This window comes from Balaenoptera physalus, assembly GCF_965194825.1.
Source record: "Balaenoptera physalus genome assembly, chromosome: X".
NCBI lineage: Eukaryota > Metazoa > Chordata > Mammalia > Artiodactyla > Balaenopteridae > Balaenoptera > Balaenoptera physalus.
The window spans coordinates 81153404-81180998 of NC_138903.1; the positions used below are offsets into that span (position 1 = coordinate 81153404).

General features: G+C 35.4%; 1 long non-coding RNA gene across 1 annotated transcript in view; it reads left to right on the top strand.

Annotated features, from left to right (window-relative positions):
• Positions 1-27595, top strand: part of LOC309653119 — a 63649-nt gene continuing 36054 nt past the window's right edge. The window contains exon 1 of the long non-coding RNA XR_014258992.1: positions 1-27595. This exon is cut by the window's right edge and continues 1198 nt beyond it. This is a non-coding gene — a long non-coding RNA (uncharacterized lncRNA).

A 27595-nucleotide genomic window follows, 5' to 3' on the forward strand; every position in this document is an offset into this window, starting at 1 on the left:
AAAAGAGTTAGGGGAAATATACTGAAGTGAAAACTGAGTCTAAAATAGATGTGAAACACAACACAATGATTTAAAAATCAGTTTTATAAAATCAATCTTAGTAATTATTTGTGCAAATATTTTAACATTTGCATTTCATTGTTATTGAACCATTTCTATGATTATGCATGATTATTCAATAAATACTGTCTAGACAGTGTGAGCCATCTGTTTAAAATTAAAGGTTGGATAGATATTCCTAACTTATCAACTAAATGTTTCATTTTCATACATACACATTCACACGCACACACACCACACACATTCATATGTTGATTTAGGAGATGAGTAACAGGTTTTATAATTATTTCCATGGTATTACTTGTTAATTAATTATCTATCCAATATCCCTTGCTCTTGTGCTATTTCTATTCCAACTTTCCAATTAAAACAATGTTAAAGAATGTGTAAGTAAACAAATATATTTATTGGCAGCTTAAACTTGTCCTAATTAGCATGAAGAAATACAGTTGTTATAGTTTTTGAATAAAATGGTAAATTAATTTGAGTTAAAAACATATGATAGATCCTTGGAGTGGTAGGCATGTAAAACGTAAAACCTTAAATGCAAATTTATAATTTGATTCCAGTCTCACTTTGCAACTTCCCTATTGAGTGCTTGGAAGAACAGCTTCTAGAAGCCTCTGAGGACTCTGTTCCCTCTAAGGGTTGATATAAGAGAGGACTGCAGAATGTGATGGTTTTCCTTACTGTAATCTAGCTGGTTCTTTTCTTTGCATCCCTCTGGGCTTGAGAGTCACAGCTTAAATCTTTCATGTTATTAGACAGTGACTTGAACATGAAATAATCATCTGTCTAAGGGTTTATAATCATATTTAACAATGACTGAATTCAATCACAACTAACCACAAGATCTTTTTGATATTGGGATGTCTTAATGCTCAGCTTCATTTTTCGATTTGATTTATAAATACAGAAGTGTATTTTACCCCATTTCATTGATTTATTATTTTCTGATAGCCCCATGTTCATGTTGTAGATGGTTTCATGTAAAAGCGCCAGTGGATGGGTATTAATTCTTATTAGATTTTGGATTTACCACATTTCAAAGGAAATGACATGTTGATCAAAGCAGAAACAAAGTCACCTTTTAGTCCCTAGCATAATAACTAAAAGTATCCTTCTCCTTGAAACACTAAGTTCTGAATCATATCCAAAGGAAAATAAATTATAGACTAAAAACTTCTACAAATAAGGTTCAAAATATTTTCCCAGATAAATTATTAAATTGAAAGCTAGCTGGAATAGATGGCTGCCAGACATGTAAGAAGGAGAAAAGGAAATCTAACCATAGAAAGGAAACGTTTAACCAAGGTCTAATTTGCAAGACTAGAAAAGAAAGCCCTAATGCTACAGAAACAACAGGCCAAAAGATTCTCAGTCAAAATCTATTCCAATTCACAAAATATGTTTTAATCAAGGCAGTTGACTTGAAGTTTAAATATTACTCTAAATCTTCCAGGTTTTTATAGCCATAGATAGGCTATATTCTCCACTACATGAACCTGTCTTTTTATTTTAATATCAGTCTTTTAGTTTATGGCTCCCAAGATAAAGAAAAATTTGGACTCTTTAAATGAGAGAAATAATGAGAAAATTATAGTTTGGAGAATATTCTTTAAATATAGCTGATTATGAATTTGTAGGACTGGGTGATTATCTTGCCAGATACATTACTTTGATAGTGTAAACACTACATAGATCATATGTCTGTAAAGAATTTAGTTTTAAAATTGTTATTATTCTTATTTTTTTAATGTAATTTAATGATATTATTTTGTTGGCTTACATACCAGTATAATGCATTGTCTGTTTTACTTTTTTTGCTTAAAAGTGCATAATGTATATATTTTGCTGCTATCAAATATTTTGGTGTACAAAGCTCCAACTCCAGAGGAGAGAGTGTATCTATAGAGCAACACAATTATTAAATTTGGAATGATTATTTTCATTTTCTCTTTTTTTTTTAGTAAGGAGAAATTCAGGCAGGCTATTTGCTGTCTACACATATATAGATGCTATTTTGAAGTGTTTGTATTGTATAACAGATTAGGAAACTGATGCTCCCATATCAAGAAATTAAAATCCATGGTGCAAATTCCAAAAGTCATTTAAACTTGCATGTAAATATGATATTCTTTGTATTTTTGGAGTTTTTAATACTTCAGAGAACATGGAAATGTGATCTAAACACTCAAATTAGGGAGAACTAGAGAACTAAAGAGTAAATTCTCAAAGAAAGTAATACTTCTAGTTATCTCTCATTGTGTTGTACCAGAGTTAAAAATCTATCTGTTTTCTATGTTAAACCATAAGCTCCTTGAGGATAAGAGTCATATCATATTCATCTTTGAACCTAGAAGCTCATGGTAGTAAATTCGTTAACATCAAAATTTAACTTCACAACCCATCCCAATCTGCTCCTTAGTTTGATAGGAAACATTGACATAAGTCCAGCCAATCCTTCTTGTTTTCTTTTTGCTTATTCTCTCTCCATTAAAATTTCCCATAAACAGAGAAAGGGCAAGAATTAATTACATATTTTGGTTCAAATATCAGCTGAGCCAATATGAAAAAAATAACTGCAAATACTCCTTTCCAACTCCTGTTGAGGAGCAGTCTCAGGCAGAATAAGATATTTGACACAACTAACTACTCTTTTTTTGTCTTAAGCTGTTTCTTTTTTTAGGCTTCCTTGATAACACATTGCCCTGGCTCTTTTCCTGTGTTTTACCATTTGAGGAGTGGTTTCTGTCCTTTACTGGTTGCCTTTTTTTTCTATTTAATGCAAGCGTTCTTTAGGGTTTTATCTTCAATCCTTTTATCTTACTATCCCTGGATAAATTCATTCACTATTAGTGCTTCAATTACAATCAATATGCTAACAACTCAAAAATCTTAATCCTTCCTCCTCCCAGATCTTGCCTCTGAGATTAAGATGAACAAAACCAACTTCAATGGGACATTTTCACTTGGATGTCCTAAAGGTTTCTCAAGGTTAAAATAACCAAAATTAATTTCATCATCATAACTTCCTTCCCTAGACCTGTGTTTTCCTGTATCTCATATCCTGATTAATGTCTCACTATGTCAAGTCAGACACTTAGGAATCATTTCCAATATCTACCTCAACCTCCACATACCCAACTGATTCAACATCCTTCACATTGTATATGTCTTCTCTTCTCCATCCTCAGCACCTTAGGTCAGGGCTTCATATTCTTTTGTCTAGATAATTGAAATAATTTCCTAACTGGTTTTCCCAGATCCAATTTTGCACCTATCCAGTGATTTTTATTTGTCTGTCAAAGTAATCTATATATAATGTCCATCTGAAAATGTCATTTTCCAGCTTAAAATTTTTCAAAAACTCCCTCCATGATGCTTCTCCTGATCTAAGCTTGTGGTAGAAATAACCACTCCTGTCCTTGGAATATCCACTATCATTTTACTATTTAAAAAAAAGAATTATTGTTGTTGGTATATCTCTCTCCTCCACTGGACTGTAATAACTTTATGTTTAGAGACCCTGCCTTGTTTTTCGATTTTGTATCTCCCAGAGAACAGTACTTGGCAAAGCAGTTACTCAATAAATGTTTGACAATAATGTAAATGAAAGAAACAAAAATATAGTGATACCAAAATACACATTAAAAACAATGGATGCAGGCTTAAGCACACCATTCGCTCATATCTTAAAGATCTGCTAGTATAAGCAAAACAATAAGCAGTATGCTATTTTGAAAAACAACTTAAAATGTACTATATGGTATAAAAGAGCACAAGCTACTGTACACACTGGCCAGCTAGAAGGTGAACACCAGTAATGGCTATAGCTGATGTGAAAACTGGTATTGTACTTTAATTTCTAATAGGCAGAAATTGTTGCTGACTCCATTTTATACCTTAACTTTTGTTTCCACTTGTTGACATGAGTTGGGGACTTTTCAATCAGAATTATTTTATATTCTCTGATTGATTTCTCTAGATTGGAAACCAATGTAAATAGAAAATTCAAACATGTATGTGAGAAAATTAATTCAGTATAAATAAGCTAATATAAAACCAACAAGTAAGCCAGTTATTTTACATAGAATAAATCATGCTAAACTGACTATTTTCTATTTTTCATCCCCCATAAATTCGATGCTGATTATGGGGAACCTGAGGAAACATGCTGTATTAGTAAGAAGTAGGAATAAGAAACTGAAGATTGTTTTAGAAAATGAAATCAGAACACACTAACCTGATCAGGTCTTCACAATCAAACTGAGCGGATATTGCTCTTCCTCTAGGTGTAAATTCCACTTTCATTTTAGTTATGGCCTAAGCCAAAACATGCATTTGGCTTAAAATGATAATACTACTCTCAACATACTCTCCTTGCTTTGAGAAAATACTTGGGAGGAAGTTTAAGAAAATAATTAAGTTATACTTGCTTATTAGCTTATGATAATTAGTGGTATTCTTAGAAATCTATTTTAAATGTAAACTGTAACATGCTCTCAGATTATCCCAAATGAAATATTAAATTGCTACTATAATTCCAAGGTGTTTCCTTATAGCTTTCTGAAGTGAACATGTGTTTAGCCAATATGTTGTCACTTAAAGACTTTCATTAAACTAGGATATTTTGAAGGCCATAAGACACTCTATTAATTATAATTATATTTGTATGTTATCCATACATGATTTATAATTATTAGAATGATGCCAGCATGTTCTAGAATGTTTTTAAAAGAGGTCATTTTATTTCCTGTATTTCATATCTTAGCTTGCATTGTTTCTTATTTTTGGGGGCATAGCTGCATGTCATAAGAACATGGAGGTTTTTTTTTTTTAAGCCTAAACTTTAGTGGGCACCAGATAGTGCTTGTGGAGAGAAGAAAGATGGGATGCAGGAAGAAAAAACTGGAGGAAGGAAGTTTGTTTAATGAGATGCCACTGGAATATTACAATGGAGATGTGCAGTTGGAAGTAAGAATGTATATGATTTGGAATTCTGTAGTGAGTTCAGATACAAACTTTGGAGTTATAGGCATAGAAGTGAGGTGTAGACATGGGCATATCTGTGGTTATCCAGGAAGAGGCTAAGGAGTCAAAAGAGCAGGAGGTAAGGCTGGGTCTCTGAACATCATCAATATTTTAGGGATGTACGTGCAGAAGTACTTGAAAAGAGAGTAAGATTTTTTAAAAAGCCAGAGCAGTAGAGGAAAACCAGGAGAAAAGGGTATCAGAGAAGCTGAGGAAGGACAGTCTCAAGAAGGAGACAGTGGCCCAAGAGTCTCAAACATCAAAGAGATATGAAATAAGAAAAAGAAAGTGACTGATGCCTTTGAGAATACTGAGCACTTTGGTAAATTAGGAAGACTTCTTTCAAAGGAATGTTAGGGTTTTTGGGGAATCCAGATGGTTGTATATAGGGGACAATTGGCAGCAACTAAATAGAGGCAGTAAATATAGACTGCTCTTGTGATGACTGTTAGTTATAATGAAACAGCTTGATGGTTAGAGAGATTTATGTTATTGACAAAGGATATAAAGAAGGTATCTGATGGAACAAGTTCTTTAGAGAAGCAAAAGGGGAGAAATTAGCCATGTGGGGAAGAAAAGAACCCCTCTTCCATTTGAATTATGAGTAAGAAAGAAAAGAATACATGGGTATGAAGAAACATAGGAGGCAGGAAGGAAGAAGGTTGTAGGAGTTTTTGCCTTGTGGCTTCAAATTCCTCAGTGCAGTGAGAGGCCATCTTCTGTTGAGACTTAAAGGAGAAGGTGGAATGATAGATTTGAGGGGAAAAAAAAGTAAGTCTGGAATAGACAATGGAGAGCACTGGAAAGGAATCTCAGGGTTTATCTATCTTTTTGGTGCCAGAATTACTGAAAAGTGTTGTGTACCAATCTAAACTTGGAGACTATAAATTCACTGTAACTTCCACGTAAATAGTTATATGTCACTCCTTCAAGATCCAAATCAAATGGTTCCTCCACTATAAAAATTCCTCTGACTTGAGTAAGCAGAGTTTAGCAGTCGTCTTACACCAAACCTAAAAATATATCTCTATAATTGCACATAGAACAATATATTATGAGTATAGGTTATCTGTGTTGCATACTGCTCTCCAACCAGATAGTGAGGTCCTTGAAAGTATGGCTGTATTTTGGATTACAATATATTAAATATCAATATATGTTTGTTGAATGAGTAAATGAGTAATCATTAATCTTTCTGGGGCAGTGCATATGCAAATGTGTATTTACAGTATAATCATTAATAGTGCTCTCAAAATCCCCTCCCTGCAGTTGCTCCAGCCCAAGTACACTGATTACATAGCTTGGCTCTGTCAAAATGTGTCCAGTGTAATCTGGAGAAGAATATAATTTTGTTAGAGAGTATAGTAGATTAACTAATCTGAGATGTTTAAATTCCTGATTTAGAAACTCAGAAAAGAACCACATATTATAAAACAAGAGATTACAGTGCACAGGTAATTCTCTATATAATTTTAAAATTATAATCTCTCCTTTTCATATTTTATCTTAAGGGGATTAATTTGCTAATGTACATCCTACTGGTCAATCTATTAAAGTTCATAACCAAAAACAATGAATGATTAATTTAAGTGGCTTGTACTGGAAATAATTTTTTCGGAAAATATCCCATTGTTATGGCTTGTCAAACAATCCAATATACAAACAGACTTATTCCAGTCTCAGGAATACACAGCAAGTGTGATGCACAGGACTGCAGCACAGTCCATGTGATTTCACTTATTAACTAGAATGCTAGCAGTCTGTTGGGAAAATAAGGCATGTTTTAATGATGTGTTATATAATAAAGTTTTATCATGTAAAACATTTTAACCCAAATTAGGTCATTTATTTCTTTTAATAGCAGCTTAAATCTACTCATTCACATTGTGCAGACAATAGTTACTCCTTTCTCACAATCATTTTGCAGTCTTTTTTAGCATATGTGACTGATAGAGGGTGAATCGATTTTCAAGGATGGATTAGCATGCTTTTTCTGTAAAAATCTGGGTGATCATAGAAGAGTTATTTTAAAAATCACAGTGACATTTCCCATGTTAACAATGATACCTATTATTTTTTATGCTAAAGGATTCTTTAGCAGCCTCGTGATTAAAAAGCTAGCTTTTTGTTCAAAGGGATTGTCAATTAATAATTTACTGTACTTACCAGTCCTTTTCAGCTGATGATATACTGCTAAATAAATATTTCTTATAAATTCTACACTGAAAGTTATAAGAATAAAAGGCATTGATCCTGTATCAGATCTCATGGGCTTCTGTTAATTTTAAGGACATCCCCCATCTTGTCTACTCACCCCCCAATATACACACACTTTCCTGGAAGTTCCATTTAGAATATGAATAATCCTCAATTTTCAAACTTACAAGAGAGCATATTCTTACTGCTGTATTATATGACAGGAAAGGAAGAACTTCTATACTTTGACATTTAGCTTCATGTAATAGTGTACCCTATCAAAGAGAATTGAAATGCTATTTATGTTCTGGGTTTCAAATATACTTTCGCTTATGAGGTTCTCTTTCCCTTTGAAAAATTCCAGTTTGTTCTCCAATGGAAAATGCAAATCATCTGTTTGAAAATATACATCATGTTGGTTTTAGGAGGGTAAAAAGCAAGTTTCAGTTAGAAACAAAAGAGGGGGAGGTGGCTTATGCAGAATTTTTTGTAAGAATATTGCACATATTTAACTGTGAGCAAGCTTCAAGGTCCATACACTGTAAGTGTAACAGAGAGATGTTTTCCTTTATATGACTATCCAACGTTTATTCATTCATTTACAAGTATTTATGAGCACCTACTCTGTGCATGACATTGCCATAAGCACTGGGGAAAGAGGAGTGAACAAATAGAAAAGAGCTCCCTCATGGAGCTCACATACTTGTGAGGGAGGATAGAATATAAACAAAATAAATAAGTAAATTATATACCATGTTAGAAGGGATAAGTGTTAAGAGAAAAATGAAGCAGGAAAGAGGAATGGGTGGGATTTGTAATTTTATATAGGATGGTCAGAGAAAAGCTGACTGAGATGGCAATATCTGAGCAATGATCTGGAGGCAATAGAGTGAAACATATGGATATCTGGGAAAAGATCATTCCTACCAGAAGGAAAAGCAAATACAACAGTTCTGAGCTTGACTGTGGAAAAATAAAGAGGGAGACGATATTGATGGAGTGGAATGAGCAAAGGAGAAGGTGAAGTCAGAGAAGTAAGGGATTCAGATTGCATAGAGCCTCGTAGGACATTGGCTTTCACCCTTACTGAGATGGGAAGCCACTGGAGGATTTTAAGCAGAGGATGCTATGGTTTGGATGTTTGTGTCTCCCTGAAACTCACATGTTTGGAATCCTTATGCCCAATGTGTGGGTACTAGAAGGTTGGGCCTTTGTGAGGAGATTAGGTCATGAGAGTGGAGCCCTCATATGAATGGAATTCGTGCCCTTAAAAAATGGATCTCAGAGTTCCCTAGCCCCTTCCACCATGTAAGGATACAATCTTGAAGAGCACCCTTACTTGACCATGCTGGCATCCTGATATCGAACTTCCAGCCTCCAGAACTGTAAAAAAATTTCTGTTGTTTATAAGCTACTCAGTCTGTGGAATTTTGTTACAGCAACCCAAACAGACTAAGACAGAGGGGTAACATGATTTGATATGCCCCAAATGATAAAAGCAAAAGCTAGAAAACTTACTAGTTGAAGCATATTTCCTATGTTTCCCATCCTCAGTGTTATCTCTCTGTCTTTTCAGTAAAATTGAAATCTCTGTTCATATCCCTGTTGGGATGGTCACTATTTTTTTTCTTCCCACTGCTTTTCTGTAATTGTATTTATGTTGTATGTGAGCACCATAGACAAATTAAACACAAATGCATAATAACACACTATTAAAATTATGAATTCAAATTTTATAATGATGAGCAAAAGGCTCATATTACTATGATGCTCATTATTGTGTGGTCACAGGCTTTTGTAGAATTCAGCCTTGTATAGAATGGAATTCAATTTCTCTTCAAACTTTATCATCAGCAGTGTGGATAAGTGATGCCATAAGGCATAAAGACCTTTTTTCTTATTACCAGAAGTTTTAAAATTTCCCCATTTTAGAAGGTGAAGAAAAAGGAAAGATCTCTGCCAGTTCTGAGTTATTTTGAAATGTAAGTGTTTTAATGTAAGCTCCATGATTAACACAAAATTAAGGTAAATTGTGTGGGAAGTTTACCTTTGCTGATGTCAAAAAGATTTTCTTCAGGATTTGGTTAATGGGATAGTACTATGCTTGGGCTGCACTATGACAGCTACTTTTAAAGATTTTTTAAAAATAAACTGTTATATTTTTCAAGAACCACCAGAAGAGTAAAAAAAGATTACTGAAAGACTTGAAGATGTAACATGGGATTATCTTTCACTTTTGTTTTTCGTTATTAATATCAACATTCAGAATAGTCACATTGTATAGAGCCTTATAGGACTTTGGCTTTTACCCTTATTGAGATGGGAAGGCATTGAAGGATTTCAAGCAGTGGAGTAATGTGTATACATATTAAATGTGTATATCAGGGTTGAATTGAAAAAAAAATTAAAAAAGAGAGAAAGATCCAGGCACTACTGTATGCTTATGTGTGAGATAAATAGCTAAAACTACAACAGTAGATGGAAAGAAATTTCAGGAAGGCATGTTTTGACAAGAATGGGGGCTCTGATCTGAGTGGAAAGACCTAAAAGAAAGAAGAAAAAGAAAGGAATCCACTTAAGGATGAATTAAGTCCTGAATACAAACATTTTAAGACTTATTTTCCTGAGGCAATACTTTTATTAATCTAGTCTCTGGTTTAAAAAAAAAATCCAGTGTGCCAAAACTGATACTCTTCTGTTAAAGCAGATGTCTACCATAAACTTATTACTTTAATTTAAATCCACAAAAAAGAAGGAATGCATGCTGCAAATTAAATGATTCTACAAATATAATCTCATGTTTCAATAAACAAGCCCGGCCTATTCTTACATTTGGCAATCAGAGTTGGGTAGACAGAGGTGGACAGGTAAACAGTTAAGTCAATTAAGTCACCAGCTCTTATCAACTTCCTTGTTCTATCTAGCCAGGTCATTTTCTTCATGGACTTTGTCAACTACTCTTTCCAGGTCTCACTGTGCATGGCTGACAACTCATTATCAAAACTCCTTCAATATACTACTAGGATTCTTGTTTTTTGAATTTTTAAGGAAGAGACTCCATACAACTCAGTATCAACAAAGCAATCTGATTTAAAAATGGAATTCACCTCTCCTCATGGGCACACCAAAATTACAACTATTTACAGAGCAACCATCAATGAAAAAGACTGGAACCTATCAGGAAATATCTTCTATGATTAAGATATAAAGAAGGAACCACAATGAGACAGGTAGGAGGGGCAGAGATGTGATATAGTCAAGTCCCATACCCATGGGTAGGTGGTCCACAAATGAGAGAATAATTACAATTGTAAAGGTTCTCCACAGGGAGTGGGGGTCTGAGCTCTACATCATGCTCCCCAGCCCAGTGGTCCTGAGCCAGGAAGATGAGCCCCTAAAATGTTTGGCTTTGAAGGCCAGCAGGGCTTACATTTGGGAGACTCAGAGGACCGTGGGAAATAGAGAATCCATTCTTAAAGGATGCACACAAAAGTTCACAGGCTCTGGGACCTTGGGCAGAAACTAATTTGAAAGAAGCCTTGGTCAGACCTACCTGTTGAACTTAGAGAGTCTCCCAGAGATGCAGGAGGCAACTGGAGCTCACCCTAGGAACATAGATATTGGCAGCAGCCATTTTGGGGAGCTTTTTCTACCATGTGGACACTGGTGTTGGTGAGCACCATTTTGGAATCCTCCCTCTACCTTATTAGCCCCAAGACCCATCCCTGCATTGGCATAACAGCTTGTAAGCACAAGTATTGGGATGCCTCAGGACAAGCAAATAACTGGGTTGAGACACAGCCCCATCAACCAGCAGAGAGCCTGATTTAAGACCTCCCTGAGCCCACAGCTGCCCCTGGACACAGCCATGCCCATCAGAGAGCCCAGGACCTGGCCCCACACACCAGTGTACAGGCACTAGAGCTAAGACTCCCCAGGGCCCTGCAACCAGACCCCAGGACATGACTCTGCCTACCAGTGGGTTGGCATTAGCTCCAGGACCTGTCTTCACCCACCAGTGAGCCAGAACTGCCTTGAGGCCCTCCAGGGTTCTGCAGCCAGATGCCTCCTGCCCTGGTCCCACCAACCAGCAGCCAGCAGTCACTGCACAAGGCAGGGTCTAGCAATCAACTGTTTGTCTACAAAACAACCCACAGTAGTCAGCATAACACAACGCATGGGCGCACACAGCCCACAGAGGTGTTAAGCCTAGAGCATATAGCTCTGGTGATGAGATGGGAGTCCACTACTGGGGTGCATAGGAGGTCTCCAACTTATCCAAGGTTGGGAAACGTAACTAACTTACCAGATACATAGAAATAAAAACAGCAAGTTAGGCAAAAAGAGGTGACAGAGGAACATGTTCCAAACAAATGAATAAGAGAAAACCCCAGAAGAAGAACTAAGTGAAGTGGAGATAACCAATCTACCTGAGAAAGAGTTCAGGGTAATGATCGTAAAGATGATCAAAGAACTCAGGAGAATGGATGCACAGAGCAAGAAGTTAGAAGTTTTTAACAAAGAGTTAGAAAATATTAAGAACAACCAAAGATGAAGAATACAATAACTGAAATGAAAAATACACTAGAAGGAATCAACAGTAAGCTAAATGATAAAGAGGAACAAACCAGCTAGCTGGAAGACAGAGTAGTGAAAATCACTGAAGCTGAACAGAAAAAAGGAAAAAGAATGAAAAGAAATAAGGACAGCTTAAGAGATCTCTGAGACAACATCAAACATGCTAAGATTCATATTATAGGGGACCCAGAAGGAGAAGCAAGAGAAAGGGGCAAAGAGCATATTTGAAAACATAATAGCTGAAAAATTCCCTAATCTAGGAAAGGAAAGAGAAATCCAATTCCAGGAAGCACAGAGAGTCCCAAACAGGATCAAACCAAAGAGGAATACACCAAGACACACTGTAATTAAAATGGCAAAATTTAAAGATAAAGAGAGAATATTAAAAGCATCAAGGGAAAAGCAACAGGTTACATGCAAGGGAACTCCCATAAAGCTATCAGCTGATTTTTCAGCAGAAACTCCACAGGCCAGAAGAGAGTAGCATAATATAGTTAAAGTGTTGAAAAGGAATAACCTACAACTAAGAATAATCTAACTGGCAAGGCTCTTATTCAAAATTGATGGAGAGATCAAAAGTATTACAGACAAGCAAAAGCAAAAAGAGCAAAACACCAACAACCCAGCTTGACAAGAAACGTGAAAGGTACTTACCTAAGCTAAAAAGAAAAAGCCGCAACTAGAAACATAAAAATTAGGAAAGGAAAAAGCTCATCCAGTAGAGGCAAATATACAGTAAATGTAGAAAATCAACTACATACAAAGCTGGTAGGAAGGTTAAAAGACAAAAGTAATAAAATCATCTAAGTCCAGAATAAGCAGTTAAGGGATTCACAAAATAATTAGATGTAAAATAGGATGTCAAAATGAGTAACTGTGAGGGGAGGAGAGTACAAATACAAGGTTGTTAAAATGCACTTGAAATTAAGAGATCAACAAAACAATCATATCTATATATAGAGAGAGATTGCTATATATAAAACTCATGGTAACCACAAACCAAAAATCTATAATAGATACACACACAAAAATGAGAAAGGAATCCAAATATAACACAAAAGATAATCATCAAATCACAAGAGAACAAAAGAAGAGAAAAGGAACAAAAAAACTACAAAAACAACCTCCCCAAAACTAATAAAATGGCAATAAGAACATATATATCAATAATTACTTTAAATGTAAATGAACTAAATTCTCTAATCAAAAGACATAAACCAGCTGATGAGATACAAAAACAAGGCCCATGTATATGCTGCCTACAAGGGACTCAATTCAGATTGATAGATGTATTCCACGCAAGTGGAAATCAAAGGTAAGCTGGGATAGCAATATTTATATCAGACAATACCAACTTTAAGACAAAGACTGTTACAAGAGACAAAGAAGGACATTACATAATGATCAAGGGATCAATCCAAGAAGAAACCATAACAATTGTAAACATATATGCACTCAGCATAGAAGCACCTAAATACAAAAAGCAGATATTAACAGACATAAAGGGAAAAATTGACAGCAACACAATAATACTAGGGAACATTAACACACTGCTTACATCAATGGACAAATCATCTAAAGAGAAAGTCAATAAGGAAACATTGGCCTTAAATGACACATTAGACCAGATGGACTCAATAGATATACATAAAAGGGTCAAATCATCAGGAAGATTTAACAATTCAAGTGCATGTGGAACATTTTCCAGAATAGATCACACCGTAGGCCATAAAACAAGCCTTGGTAAATTTAAGAAAATTGAAATCATCTCAAGCAACTTTTCTGACCACAATGCTATGAGACTAGAAATCAACTAGAAGGAAAAAAATAGCCCCCACAGACACGTGGAGGCTAAACAAATATGCTACTAAACAACCAATGGATCACTGAAGAAATCAAAGAGGAAATAAAAAAATACCTGAGGAGAAATGAAAACTAAAACACAAAAATCCAAAATCTGTGTGATGCAGCAAAAGCAGATCTAAGAGGGAAGTTTATAGGGATATCTCAGGAAACAGGAAAAATCTCAAATAAACAACCTAACCTTATGCCTAAAGTAACTAGAAAAAGAAGAACAAACAAAACCCACTGTTAGTAGAAGGAAAGAAATCCTAGTGATCACAGCAGAAATAAATGAAGTAGAAAGTAAAGGAAAAAAATCAATGAAACTAAGAACTGGTTATTTGGAAAGATAAAATCAATAAGCCTTTAGCCAGAGTCATCAAGAAAAAGAGATAGAGGACCCAAATCAATAAAACCAGAAATGAAAAAGGAGAAATTACAGACACAACAGAAATACAAAAGAGAATAATAGATTACTACAAACAACTATATGCCAATAAAATGGACAACCTAGAAAAAATAGACAAATTCCTAGAAATGTCAAATCTCCCAAGACTGAACCAGAAAGAAATAGAAAATATGAACAGGTGAATTATCAGTAATAAAATTGAATCAGTAATTTAAAAAGAAAACTCCCAACAAGCAAAAGTCCAGGACCCAATGCCTTCATAATGAATTCTACCAAACAATGTGGAGTTAATACCTATCCTGAAACTATACCAAAAAATTGTAGAGGAAAGATCGCTTTGGAACACCTTCTATGAGACCAGGATCACTCTGACAACAAAATCAGAAAAAGATACCACAGAAAAAGAAAATTACTGGCCACTGTCACTGGTGACCATGGATGCAAAAACCTTCAAAAGAATATTAGCAAACTGAATCCAACAATACATGAAAAAGGTCATACACTGTGATCAAGTGGGATTTATCCCAGTGATGCAAGGTTGGTTCAATATCCACAAATCAATGTGATGTATCACATTAACAAATTGAAGAATAAAAACCATATGATTATCTCAATGGATGCAGAAAAAGCTTTTAACAAAATTCAACATCGATTTATGACTAAAAAGAACTCTCCAGAATGTGGGTATAGAGGGAACATACCTCAATGTAATAAAGACCATATGTGATAAGCCCACAGGTAACATCATAATCTATGGTGAAAAGCTGAAAGCACTACCTCTAAGATAAGGAACAAGACAAGGATGCCCATTCTCTCCACTTTCACTCAGCATAGTATTGGAACCTACAGATTCAATGCAATCCCTATCAAAATGCCAATGGCATTTTCCACAGAAATAGAACAAATAATTTTAAAATTTGTATGGAAACAGAAAAGATCTGGGTTAGCCAAAACAATCTTGAGAAAGAAGGACAGAACTGGAGGAATCATGCTCCCTGACTTCAAACTATACTACAAAGCTACAGTAATTAAAAAAGCATGGTGCTGGCACAAAACAGACACATAGATCAACGGAACGGAATAGTGAGCCTGGAAATAAACCCACACACTTATGGTCAATTAATCTTCGACAAAGGAGGCAAGAATATACAATGGAGAAAAGACAGTTTCTTCAAAAAGTGGTGCTGGGAAAACTAGACAGCTACATGTAAAAGGATGAAAATAAAACATTTTCTCAAACCATATTCAAAAATAAACTCAAAATGGATTAAAGACCTAAATGTAAGACTGGAAACCATAAAACTAGTAAAGAACACAGGCAGAACACTCCGTGACATAAATCCTAGCAATATTTTTTTGGATATGTCTCCTGAGGGGACCTAATTAAACTTAAAAGCTTTTGCACGGCAAAGGAAACCACTGACAAAACGAAAAGACAACCTACTGAATGGGAGAAAATATTTGCAAATGATATGACTGATCAGGGGTTGATATCCAATATATATATATATATATAAATTCATACATGTCAATATCAAAAAACAAACAAAACAAAACACAAACAACCCTTTGAAAGATGCACTGAAGACCTGAATAGACATTTTTCCAAATAAGACATACAGATGGCCAACAGGTACATGAAAAGATGCTCAACATTGCTAATCATCAGAGAAATGCAAATCAAAACCACAATGAGATAACACCTCACACCTGCCAGAGTGGAAATCATAAAAAAGACAACAAATAATTGGGTATATATCTGAAGAAAATGAAAACATCAAAAAGATACATCCACCCCAATGTTCATAGCAATATTATTTACAATAGCCAAATATGTAAGCAACCTAAGTGTCCATCAACAGATGAATGGATAAACAAGATGTGTTGTGTGTGTGTGTATATATATATATATATATATATATATATATATATATATATATATACACATATGAATGCTACTCTGCCATAAAAATAGAATGAAATTTTGCCATTTGCCCCAAGATGAATGGACTTGGATGGCATTTTTGCTTAGTGAAATAATCAGACAAGAAAATGCAAGCACTGTATGTCATCACTTATATGCAGTATCTAAAAAATAAAACATACTAGTGAATATATCAAAAGAGAAAAAGACTCCCAGATATAGAAAACAAACTAGTGGCTACCAGTGGGGAGAGGGAAGAGGCAGGGGCAAGATAGGGGTAAATGATTAAGTGGTACAAACTACTATGTATAAAATAAATAAGCTACAATGATTTATTGTACAGCACAAGGAATATAGGTAATAAAATAACTATAAATGTAGTATAATCTTTAAAAATTGAGAATTGTACACCTGAAATTTTTATAATATTGTAAATCAACTATACCTCAATTTAAAAAAAAATGTGCAGAGGTCCTGAATAGGCAGTTTTCCAAAGAAGACATACAGATCATTAACAGGCACGTGAAATGATGTTCAATATCACTAACCATGAGGGAAATGCAAAGAAAAACCACAATGAGGTATCACCTCAAAACTGACAGAATGGCTATCAACAAAAAATAAGATATAACAAATGTTGACAAGGATGTGGAGAAAATGGAGCCCTCATACACTGTTGATAGGGATGTAAATTGGTACAGCCCAAGATGCTTGTCTGCTCACCCCCTGGGACGGGTTGGGGCTGGGAGCTGAGGCTTGGGCTTTGGAGGACAGATCCCAGGGGGAGGACTGGGGTTGGCTGTGTGAACACAGCCTGAAGGGGGCTAGTGTGTCACAGCTAGCAGGGAGGGAGTCTGGGAAAATGTCTGGAACTGCCTAAAAGGCAAGAGACCATTATTTTGGGGTGCCCAAGAAGAGGAGATTCAGAGCACTGCCTAAACGAGCTTCAGAGATGGGCGCAAACCACGGCTATCAGCGCAGACACCAGAGACGGACATGAAACACTAAGGATGTTGCTGTAGACACCAAGAACCTGGTGTGTAACCACAGGTCACTACCCACACCTCAACTCCGTGAGCCTGTGCAGCCTGCCACTGCCAGGGTCCTGTGATACAGGGACAAGTTCCCCTGGAGAAAACATGGAGGGCCTCAGGCTGTTGCAAGTCACACCAGCCTCTGCCGCCACAGGCTCATCCCTCATTCTGTACCCCTCCCTCACCCCAGCCTGAGTGAGCCAGAGCCACCTAATCATCTGCTACTTTACCCCCTCCTGTCCGGGTGGGGAACAGACGCCCTCAGGCGACCTACACACAGAGGCAGGGCCAGATCCAAACCTGAATCCCAGGAGCTGTGTGAACAAAGAAGAGAAAGGGAAATTTCTCCCAGCAGCCTCAGGAGCAGCAGATTAAATATCCACATTCAAATTGATGTACCCTGCATCTGTGGAATACCTGAATAGACAACGAATCATCCCAAAATTGAAGCGGTGGACTTTGGGAGGAACTATAGACTTGGGGTTTGCTTTCTACAACTAATTTGTTTCTGGTTTTATGTTTATCTTAGTTTGGTATTTAGAGCTTATAATCATTGGTAGATTTCTTTATTGATTTGGTTGCTCTCATCTTTTATATATATATATATATTTTTTCCTTTTTCTCTTTTTGTTGGTATGTATGTGCATGCTTCTTTGTGTGATTTTATCTGTATAGTTTTGCTTTACCATTTGTCCTAGGGTTCTGGCTGTCCATTTTATTTTTTATTTTTATTGTTCTTAGTAGAGTTTTTTGTGTTTGTTATAATTGGTGGATTTGTGTTTTGGTTTGCTTGCTCTCTTCTTTCTTTCTCTCTTTCTTTTTTTAAATTACTTTTTATTTTTTATTTTTAATAATTTTTCTCTATGTTAATAACTTTATTTTATTTATTTTTTCTTTCTGTCTATCTTATTTTTTCTCTCTTTTCTTCTGAGCCGTGTGGTTGACAGGCTCTTGGTGCTCTGGCCAATGTCAGGCCTGAGCCTCTGAGGTGGGAGAGCCGAGTTCAGGACATTGGTCCACCATAGATCTCCTGGCACCATGTAATATCAAATGATGAAAGCTCTCCCAGAGATCTCCATCTCATCGTTAAGACCCAGCTCCACTCAACGACAAGCAAGCTACAGTGCTGGACACCCTATGCCAAACAACTACGAAGACAGAAACACAACCCCACCCATTAGAAGAGAGGCTGTGCAAAATCATAATAAGTTCACAGACACCACAAAACACACCATTGGACGCGGTACTGCCCACAAGAAAGACAAGATCCAGCCTCATCCACCAGAACACAGGCACCAGTCCCCTCCACCAGGAAGCCTACGCAACCCACTGAATCAACCTCACCCACTGGGGACAGACACCAAAAACAACGGGAAATACGAACCTGCAGCCTGTGAAAAGGATATCCCAAACACATTAAGTTAAGCAAAATGAGAAGACAGAGAAATACACAGCAGATGAAGGAGCAAGATAAAAAGCCACCATACCAAACAAATGAAGAGGAAATAGGCAGTCTACCTGAAAAAGAATTCACAGTAATGATAGTAAAGATGATCCAAAATCTTGGAAATAGAATGGAGAAAATACAAGAAATATTTAACAAGGACCTAGAAAAACTAAAGAGCAAACAAACAATGATGAACAACACAATAAATGAAATTAAAAATCCTCTAGAAGGGATCAAAAGCAGAATAACTGAAGCAGAATAAGAGATAAGTGACCAAGAACATAAAGTAGTGGAAATAACTACCACAGCAGAATAAAGAAAAAAGAATGAAAACCATTGGGGAGATTCTCAGAGACCTCTGGGACAACATTAAATGCACCAACATTCGAATTATAGGGGTCCCAGAAGAAGAAGAGAAAAAGAAAGGGACTGAGAAAATATTTGAAGAGATTATAGTTGAAAACTTCCCTAATAAGAGAAAGGAAATACTTAACCAATTCCAGGAAGCACAAAGAGTCCCATACAAGATAAATCTAAGGAGAAACATGCCAAGACACATATTAATCAAACTATCAAAAATTAAATACAGAGAAAAAATATTGAAAGTAGCAAGGGAAAAACAACAAATAACATACAAGGGAATCCCCATAAGGTTAACAGCTGATCTTTCAGCAGAAATTCTGCAAGCCAGGAGGGAGTGGCAGGACATATTTAAAGTGAAGAAAGGGGAAAACCTACAACCAAGATTACTCTACCCAGCAAGGATCTCACTCAGATTTGGTGGAGAAATTAGAACCTTTAGAGACAAGCAAAAGCTAAGAGAGTTCAGCACCACCAAACCAGCTCTACAACAAATGCTAAAGGAACTTCTCTAGGCCAGAAACATAAGAGAAGGAAAAGACCTACCAAAACAAACCCAAAACAATTAAGAAAATGGTAATAGGAACATATATGTGGATAACTAACTTAAATGTAAATGGATTAAATGCTCCAACCAAAAGACATAGACTGGCTGAATGGATACAAAAACAAGACCCATATATATGCTGTCTACAAGAGACCCACTTCAGACCTAGGGACACATACAGACTGAAAGTGAGGGGATGGAAAAAGATATTCCATGCAAATGGAAATCAAAATTAAGCTAGAGTAGCAAATCTCATATCAGACAAAATAGACTTTAAAATAAAGACTATTACAAGAGACAAAGAAGGACACTACTAAATCAACAAGGGATCAATCCAAGAAGAAGATATAACAACTGTAAATATTTATGCTCCCAATATAGGAGCACCTCAATATATAAGGCAAATGCTAACAGCCATAAACTGGGAAATCACAGTAACACAAAAATAGCAGGGAATGTTAACACCTCACTTTCACCAATGGACAGATAATCCAAATTGCAAATAAATAAGGAAACCCAAGCTTTAAATGATACATTAAACAGGAGGGACTTAATTGATATTTATAGGACATTCAGCCAAAAACAACAGATTACACTTTCTCTCAAGTGCTCATGGAACTTTCTCCAGGATAGATCATATCTTGGGTCACAAATCAAACCTTGGTAAATTTAAGAAAATTGAAATCGTATCAAGTATCTTTTCTGAACACAACACTATGAAACTAGATATCAGTTACAAGAAACAATCTGTGAAAAATACAAACAGAAGGAGGCTAAACAATACACTACTAAATAACCAAGACATCACTGAAGAAATCAAAGAGGAAATCAAAAAATACCTAGAAACAAATGACAATGAAAACACAATGACCCAAAACCTGTGGGATGCAGCAAAAGCAGTTCTAAGAGGGAAGTTTATAGCAATACAATCCTACCTGAAGAAACAAGAAACATCTCAAATAAACAATCTCACCTTACACCTAAAGCAATTAGAGAAAGAAGAACAAAAAAGCTATAGTTAGCAGAAGGAAAGAAATCATAAAGATCAGATCAGAAATAAATAAAAAAGAAATGAAGGAAATGATAGCAAAGATCCATAAAACTAAAAGATGGCTATTTGAGAAGGTAAACAAAATTGATATACCATTAGCCAGACTCATCAAGAAGAAAAGAGAGGACTCAAAACAATAGAATTAGAAATGAAAAAGAAGTAACAACTGACACTGCAGAAATACAAAGGATCATGAAAGCAACTATATGCCAATAAAAAGGACAACCTGGAAGAAATGGACACACTCTTAGAAAAGCACAACTTTCTGAGAGTGAACCAGGAAGAAAGAGAAAATATAAACAGATGAATCACAAGCACTGAAATTGAAACTGTGATTCAAAATCTTCCAACAAATAAAAGCCCAGGACCGGATAGCTTCACAGGCGAATTCTATCAAACATTTAGAGAAGAGCCAACACCTATCCTTCTCAAACATTTCCAAAATATAGTAGAGGGAGGAACACTACCAAACTCATTCTATGAGGCCACCATCACCCTGATACCAAAACCAAAGATGCCACAAAGAAAGAAAACTACAGGCTAATATCACTGATGAACTTAGATGCAAAAATCCTCAACAAAATACTAGCAAACAGAATCCAACAGCACATGAAAAGGATCATACAATGTGATCAAGTGGGGCATATCCCAGGAATGCAAGGATTCTTCAATATATGCAAATCAATCAGTGTGATAAACCATATTAACAAATTGAAGGAGAAAAACCATATGATCACCTCAATAGATGCAGAAAAAGGTTTCGATTAAATTCCACACCCATTTATGATAAAAACCCTCAAGAAAGTAGGCATAGAGGGAACTTACCTCAACATAATAAAAGCCATATATGACAAACCCACAGCCAACATCGTTCTCAGTGGTGAAAAACTGAAACCATTTCCTCTAAGATAAGGAAAAAGACAAGGTTGCCCACTCTCACCACTATTCTTCTACATAGTTTGGAAGTTTTAGCCACACCAATCAGAGAAGAAAAAGACATACAAGGTATCCAAATCGGAAAAGAAGAAATAAAATTGTCACTGTTTGCAGATGACATGATACTATACATAGAGTATCTTAAAGATGTTACCAGAAAACTACTAGAGCTAATCAGTGCATTTGGTAGAGTAGCAGGATACAAAATTAATGCACAGAAATCTCTTGCATTCCTATACACTAATGATGAAAAATCTGAAAAAGAAACTAAAGAAAAGCTTCCATTTACCCTTGCAACAAAAAGAATAAGATACCTAGGAATAAACCTACCTAAGGAGACAAAAGACCTGTATGCAGAAAACTATAAGACACTGATGAAAGAAATTAAAGACGATACAAACAGATGGAGAGATATACCATGTTCTTGGATTGGAAGAATCAACATTGTGAAAATGTTTATACTACCCAAAGCAATCTACAGATTCAATGTAATTCCTACCAAACTACCAATGGCATATTTCATAAAACTAGAACAAAACATTTCACAATTTGTATGGAAGCAACAAAGACCCCGAATAGCCAAAGCAATCTTGGGAAAGGAAAACTGAAGCAGGAGAAATCAGGCTCCCTGACTTCAGACTATACTACAAAGCTACAGTAATCAAGACAATATGGTACTGGCACAAAAACAGAAATATAGATCAATAGAACAGGATAGAAAGCCCAGAGATAAACCCACGCACATATGGTCACCTTATATTTGATAAAGGAGGCAAGAATATATGATGGTGAAAAGGCAGCCTCTTCAATAAGTGGTGCTGGGAAAACTGGACAGCTACATGTAAAAGAATGAAATTAGAACACTCCCTAACACCATACACAAAAATGAACTCAAAATGGATTAAAGACCTAAATGTAAGGCCAGACACTATAAAACTGTTAGAGCAAAACATAGGCAGAATACTCTATGACCTAAATCACAGCAAGATCCTTTTTGATCCACCTGATAGAGAAATGGAAATAAAAACAAATGGGACCTAATGAAACTTAAAATCTTTGGCACAGCAAAGGAACCCATAAACAAGATGAAAAGACAACCCTCAGAATGGGAGAAAATATTTGCCAATGAAGCAACTGACAAAGGATTAATCTACAAAATATACAAGCAGCTCATGCATCTCAATATCAAAAAAACAAACAACCCAATTCAAAAAAGGGCAGAAGAACTAAATAGACATTTTTCCAAAGAAGATATACAGATTGCCCACAAGCACATGAAAAGATACTCACCATCACTAATCATTAGAGAAATGCAAATCAAAACTACAATGAGGTATCACCCCACACTGGTCAGGATGTCCATCATCAAAAAAATCTACAAACAATAAATGCTGGAGAGGGTGTGCAGAAAAGCGAACCCTCTTGCACTGTTGGTGGGAATGTAAATTGGTACAGCCACTATGGAGAACAGTACTGAGGTTCCTTAAAAACTAAAAGTAGAACTACCGTACCACCCAGCAATCCCACTACTGGCCATATACACTGAGAAAACCATAATTCTAAAAGGGTCATGTACCACAATGTTTATTGCAGCTCTATTTACAATAGTCAGGCCATGGAAGCAACCTAAGTGTCCATTAAGAGATGAATGGATAAAGAAGATGTGGCACTTATATACAATGGAATACTACTCAGCCATAAAAAGAAACGAAATTGAGTTATATGTAGTGAGGTGGATGGAACTAGAGACTGTCATACAGAGTGAAGTAAGTCAGAAAGAGAAAACAAATAACGTATGCTAACACAATTATATGGAATCTAAAAAAAAAAAGTTTCTGAAGAACCTAGGGGCACGACAGAAATAAAGACACAGATAAAGAGAATGGACTTGAGGATATGGGGAGGGGGAAGGGTAAGCTGGGACGAAGTGAGAGAGTGGCGTGACATATATACACTACCAAATGTAAAACAGGTAGCTGGTGAGAAGCAGCCACATAGTACAGGGAGATCAGCTCAGTGCTTTGTGTCCACCTAGAGGGGTGGGATAGAGAGGGTGGGAGGGAGACGCAAGAGGGAGGAGATATGGGCATATATGTATATGCATAGCTGATCCACTGTGTTATACAGCAGAAACTAACACACCATTCTAAAGCAATTATAAGCCAGTAAAGTTGTTAAAAAAATAAAATAAAAAGAAAGCTCCAATAAAAAAAATAGCTCAATTAAAAAATGAAAGCGATCCCTCAAAATGAAACAATAATGATAGAGTTTCAGAAAATTTTAAAAGCTATGAGGTAGAATTTTTACGGCCAGAATGTCCTTAACTGTGCCTCCAAATTCACACAGAACCAGTTCAGCAGTGTGATGTGTATGAACTTATGCTGTAGAGTCAAACAGATGTGTATTTGAATCCAGGCTCCATCATGTACTTTGTGACCTTCAATTTATTTAACCTCTGTTTTACTCAACAGTATAATTGGGATGCCAATAGGTTGTGTCTATAAGCTTTCAATTGGTATTAAAAGTAACTGTATATAAATCCCAGGCACATGTCTTGTTAGTCATTATTAACCTTATGATTAGTTTTTCACCAGAAATTTCAATTCTACCAGATTTTATACTGTATATTTTCTTCTACCCAGGGCCTACTTATAAAGTGCTTTGTGATCTTGAAGTGTTTCAAACAGCACCTGGAACACTGCAAGTGTTAAGTACTATTTAAGTGTCTGCAAAATAAATAAATAAAATAAGCTGTCTTGTATAGGAAAGCGTTGAAGTTTAGGGGGTATCCCTGGACCAATCTTTCTCTTCTATTATTATAGTAGAATATTGACCTCATTGCCAAAGGGCTTTGAAGAAGGTAAGGGATCAGATCTTTACTCTACTCTGATTTGTTTCCCTGCTTCAAACCTTTTTCCTGAACTACTTGATCTTATACTACTATTGCAAAAACTTTCAGAGGTGCAGTCATTTTAGGAAAAATGAGTATATACGGCTAGAACAAGTTAAGAGACTGAGCTATTTGAGAACAGGGACCATGTCGACTTCTCTTTTTATGCCTAGGGCTGAGGCATTGCTTGATAAATGAATTATCACCACAATGAATGAACGAATAAATAAATGAATGAATGAATGAACTAGGAAAAGGACTCAGTTTTGAACAGATAAGAGTATTGTAGCAAGTTTATGGATAATGGAACTTTTTGCAAATGAATTATTACATGCTCTATTGCTCAAAGCAGCTTCATTCTACTGGACCTTTTTTTTTTAAGTAAATAAAAACAGTATGAATATAACTGATTTCTAAACTACCAGGTATAAAATTAATAAGTTACAAAGATGTAATGTACAGCACAGGGAATATAGTCAATATTTTGTAACTTTATATGGAGTATAATCTATAAAAAGATCGAATTGCTATGTTGTACACCTGAAACTAATATATAAGTCAACTATACCTCAAAGAAATAATGGATTATCTTATTTATAATGTCTTCAATTTAATTAATATGCTAATGATGATTCTAAGAAAGCTGCTGCATCATCTCTTTACATTGACACTACTCAAGTCAAAAAGATAGTTTGTATATGATCGGTAATACTAGGATGTGTCATAGAGTCTAAAGAACTCCCTGCTATACTGTATATCTTATTTTGATTTTTCCCCAATGCCTAAGAGTCCCTAGCACATAGTTGTTTTAAAAAAAATGTTTATTGAATGAAAAATATTAAATTATAATAAGACCTAAATATCAAAATAAAATAGCCTTAAGAATATCCAATAAAGTATAGGCTATGGGCCAGTTATTTGTCTTTTGAAATACACTATGTAAATATCTCATTCAAAGGTGTTAAAAGGTATAATTAAACATAGTAACATATTGGCTTATTATGCTACAGAATTGTAAGAGAAAACACATTCCTTTAACTACAGTGTTTAAATATTATTCTTTTTTTAACACTGCTCCCATTCAAGGGAACATTCATCCTTAAAAATAATACTTTTTGTCAATTTTATTTTTCCTCTGTTTTCACATAAAAACAGGAAATATTTTGCTATTTCCTACCAGGAATAGTAATAGAAGATTCTAGGTTTAAGTAATATTCTCCATCTCTCATGTATCTTTATAATTCACATTTCACAAGTGTACTTCTCTTGTATTAACACGTTGAAGGGCTTCAAAGAAGGTACCCCTTCCAACTAGAAATTAGTGGAGAATACTGTCCTATAATCTGATTCATGATATTATGAATTTCCTTGAAAAAAGTCACCATTTATATGTATACGTACAGCTGATTCACTTTGCTGTACAGTAGAAACTAACAAAACATTGTAAAGCAACTATACTCCAATAAAAATTTTTAAAAAGTCACCATTTTTTGGTGGGCTAGCATTTCAAATGGTGTACTTTTCTTTTTTTTTTTTCCTTTTTTAATAGTAAGCATTTGTCTTTGTACTACAAATTGTTCAAAATAGTGTTTTCTCTCATATTATAGTGCTTTCCCACTAGGTAGAACCAGAAGTTATAGTCCCACACCCTAAGGGTGACTGACTTATTTCAAAAGCTCCACTAAACAGAAAGCTTTCAAATTTGTTTCATGCTGTCTACTGGAAATGACAAGAAAGGGAATATTTTGAGCCTAATGTTCAAATAAGTCACTCAGCTTTTCACATATCTCTTGTGGATGATGCTGTTCATTTTATTTCATAAATTATACAATGCCAAAAAGTAAGAGAACTTCTCAAAGTATTTTTCTCTTATGGGAGACTAGCTGATAAAGTATGACATAACTATAATATTGTGCCTTCTTCCAAGGTAAAGATTTCCACAGTAGTTTTCATATAAAGCATCCTAGAGCTAAGTCGCAGTTAGTCAATTATGGGGCAACTTCTAATGGTGATAGAAACAAACTTCGTAGCAGTAATATAGTGGCAGCAGCAGCAAATAAATAGGGTATGAAGAAATTAAAATGGAAAGAATGATATATGCTTCTTGAAGAAGTTTAAACTTATTGCCTATACTTGGACTCAGATATTTGTTGCTTGATTAACTGGGTAAATGGCTTGCTCTCATGGACTTTGTAAAAACATGGTAAATGTTGACTTAAGTGTTTGAAATTGCATCATAAGCTACATTAAATTTTAAAATACTAAAGGACGGTAGTAGTATCAGAAATTAGTGCCTTTCACCTTTTTAAAATTTGTATTTTATCTTATATTTAAATTGTATTTATTTATTTATTTATTTATTTTTGCTAAAGGTTGATCTTATAGCTAATTAGCTAATTTTGGCAAGGAAGATAGGGTGCTGGGTCCTGAATCTTAGCTCTGATTTCCCAGGTTAAGGCATGTGGTACTTCATATAAATACCAGCATAGAATAACTGCACTCCAGCTACTTATTAGAGAAGATCATCTTGAGCTCTATTGTTCAATACTATAAAAAACTTTAGGTGAGAAATTTATACATTATTTAGGTAGTATTGTCTGAAGAATATGCTGTCCATCCATTCCTCAAGATGTGGTCAGTTCTGCCATAACATTTTTTTGAAGACATGAATTTGTTCCAACACAATTGGTATATTAAGGAACAATTTGGGCATTAAGAGAATTTCACATTTGATTATAGTCCAAAAGTCATTAGATGAACACAGAAAACTGTGCCCAGTGTAAAAATACATAAGCACACACCTCATAAATCGATCAGCTACTTTAGTTCACCACATGTATCATCCTACAATATTTTGTTTTGGCATTCTTTTGCAATTGTGAACATCTTTATATTTTAAAAAATCAACTTCCACAGCATGGATAAGTGTCTTAGTTCAAAAACACCAAGCAGTGCATGAAAAGGAAAATTTTAAGTATTGAGGAGAAGTTTGAAATTATAAAGTGTTTAGAAAGAAAATAACTGAAAGAACATGTGATGTCTTCCAAGCAACAGTGAGAAAGGAATCCACTTTGTCACCCGTCAGTGACTAAGTGCAAAAACAAAAGAAATGTCTATGCTGTGTGGTATAATAGAAAATATATTTGGTTTTTGTCCAAGATTCCTGGCACAGGGCTCCTAAGACCCTTGGGATTTACTGAGTAATAGTAATGTCTTTTGTTATTCATAATGAGCTCTTCTTGATCACAGCTGAGTTTATGTTAGTGAAGTGACTTAGAATGAGGTCC